The sequence below is a fragment of the Brienomyrus brachyistius genome, unplaced genomic scaffold (assembly GCF_023856365.1).
Source record: "Brienomyrus brachyistius isolate T26 unplaced genomic scaffold, BBRACH_0.4 scaffold114, whole genome shotgun sequence".
NCBI classification, from domain to species: Eukaryota; Metazoa; Chordata; class Actinopteri; order Osteoglossiformes; family Mormyridae; genus Brienomyrus; species Brienomyrus brachyistius.
The window spans coordinates 101,106-103,807 of NW_026042389.1; the positions used below are offsets into that span (position 1 = coordinate 101,106).

Sequence of the window (2,702 nt, forward strand, 5' to 3'; positions counted from 1 at the left end):
ACTTTCTGTGGGGTGCTGGGTGAGTGGTATGTAAGGCAGGACGTCGGGGGATGGGGTTGTGTGCCAAGTCGAGGGACCCCTGTCCTTGGGGTCCACTCTGTTCTCTGTAGGTCGTTAAAACTTTGAGCAATAAAAGTTGGAGTGCTGGCCTCCCTTGTTATCTGTGTGTGTGGGGTCACAAACCCCCCTTTGGGGCCTAGGTCGATGTGTGCCTTCTCGTACCAGGGTAGGCCTTGTCTCAGGCCACCTGGAATTTAAGCTTTGTGATATGTGCATGTGTGATCCTACATACTATAGAGATGCTCGTAAACAACGTAGCACCTTTATGAAGTGGGACGCGACCGGGGAGCTGGACAAGAGAATGCTGAATATATGGCAGCGGCCTAAATGCGACTGTTTTGGGCTGCTGATACCGTTTGTGATTTGGATGCGGGTGATTAAAGAAAAGTCCGGTTACTTCCAAGCGATGTTTAAGGAGAGTCGGGGGCGTAAGGAGATGCAAGAGTTGAAAAAACCTACGCCGTAAGGACCCCCCTCACCCCCTCTCCCCCTCACCCACCGTCGCTATATAAAGTGGACTCCGTTACAACCCCTTTCACAAACATCAACAACATCATGGCAGCATCAGCAAATTATAGCAACAGTGTGTTCTCCGACGACGAAAGCGGGGACAATGAGGCTACAACTGCAACACAGGCCTCTGATCCTGGGGAACTCCCACCAACACCAGCCTCTGACGCCGGGGAGCTCTCCCCGTCCCCTCCATCAACACCGGCCTCTGATCCTGGAGAGGACTCTCCGGCGCCTGAGATCTGCACGCTTCTCTCCAGACCGGCTCTCTGCCGTGGGATGCTGACTTGTATTAAGGCTATGATAGTGGGCCTTTTAGCCTCAGTCATCAGGAAACATCAAGAGAGAAACTGCTACGGTTGTGAAGTGCGGCACCCCAGTCAGAGACAACACCCTTGTTTGTTTCCCCCAGGTAGAAATTACTTTTACATACACTTTGACTCTGTGTTGCGTGACCTCTGGACCGACCGGCTGACACCCGCCTTGACCCACGTTCTGTCGACCCTGGGCATCGGAGCGGCCGTCGGCAGGTTGGAGGGGGCAGTGGAAGCTATCCTGTACGATCTGCATGAGGCCCGCGACGGCATGCTGGAAATCAGTCGACTGGAACAAGATCTGTTTGAACAGAACCCCTCCCTTAAGCAGCTCCTGGAAGAAGAATTTCTGACTCGTTGGGAGGCCTGAGAGTAAAACAAAAGCATCTTGTGATGGGGAACGGTATCGGGAGACTCTTACGACGGTTTATGTTAAATGTTTTTTTAGAAAAAGTTAGTCCGCTGTTGATGCATGCTATTGATAAAAACAAGAAAAGCGATTGTGGGGATGATCATGCTTGTTGCTGCTTTCATAGAGTGTTATTTGAGATTGCTCAAGTCGGAGAAAATTATCAGCGGGGGATGGATTTACTTACTCAGCTGATGGCAGAGGGAGAAAGACAACCCCCCGAAAGTCTCATACGCGCCTGTCTATCTTGTATCCCCGACAATGAATTTGACTGTAATCACATTTTTGTATTTTACGCTTTAATAGTAGATGTAGTTGCCTATAAATTTCATGATAACCAGCCTATCGATGTTAATCAGTTGCTTTCTACTCTGCATACATGTATCGTTGAAAAAGCCACTATATCCACCTTAATGCATGTGACATCGCTAATCTTCCTCAACAACTGTCACGGGTGTAACTAATTGTATACCTGCATTTTTAAAATATATATCTTTCACTAATTGTATACCAGTATTTTTTTAATATATCTTAAAAAATGTAACTTTCACAAATTGTATACCAGCATTTTTTTAAATGTATCTTTCACAAATTGTATACCAGCATTTTTTAAATGTATCTTTCACAAATTGTATACCAGCATTTTTTAAATGTAACTTTCACGAATTGTATACTAACATTTTTAAAATATATATCTTTCACTAATTATATACTAATAAAAAAAAAAATTTAAAATTATAATAATAATAATAAAAAAAATTAAAAACTTGAATACCAGTGTCTTTGTAAATAATAGACAAATATGTTGAGCAGGGTGGCCGAGTGGTTAAGGCGTTGGACTTAAGATCCAATGGACATATGTCCGCGTGGGTTCGATCCCCACCCCAGCTAAACTCTTTTGTAAAATAATAATAATAATAATACACAATATTAAATAATACACAAACTCTACACAATATGGGTTAAATACAGAAAAAAAAAAACAGAATTTCACTGATGTTCACTCAGTCTGTTAACATCCCCCCCTCCACAGACAGCTATAAAACGGCACTTCGCCGCTCTCTCCCACTCACTGTGTGTGAAGCATGTCTGTTGCCAAGACTACAGCTCGCGTCTTGAGCCGTTCGTACTATGACCCCAGCCAGCCGGGGTCATACGGGGGTTTCTCCAGACTGAAGAGAGGGGTGGGTGGAAAAGTGAGTAGTGATGACATCAGAGACTGGCTGTCTATGCAAGACAGTTATACTTTACATAAACCGGTTAAAAAGAATTTCCCTAGGAACAGAGTGTTTGTACCGAGAGCCATGTATCAGTGGCAGGCCGATTTATGCGACATGCAAGGGCTGGCCAAATACAACGACGGGTTAAAATACCTCCTTACGGTGATTGATGTTTTTTCTAAAAAAGCC

The 2,702-nt window shown here is 44.6% G+C and overlaps 1 non-coding gene across 1 annotated transcript; it reads left to right on the forward strand.

Moving 5' to 3' along the window:
- Positions 1-2,101: 2,101 nt before the first annotated feature.
- On the forward strand, positions 2,102-2,184 carry trnal-uaa (transfer RNA leucine (anticodon UAA)). The gene has a single exon. It is a non-coding gene; the product is annotated as a tRNA-Leu (tRNA).
- The last annotated feature ends 518 nt before the right edge of the window (positions 2,185-2,702 follow it).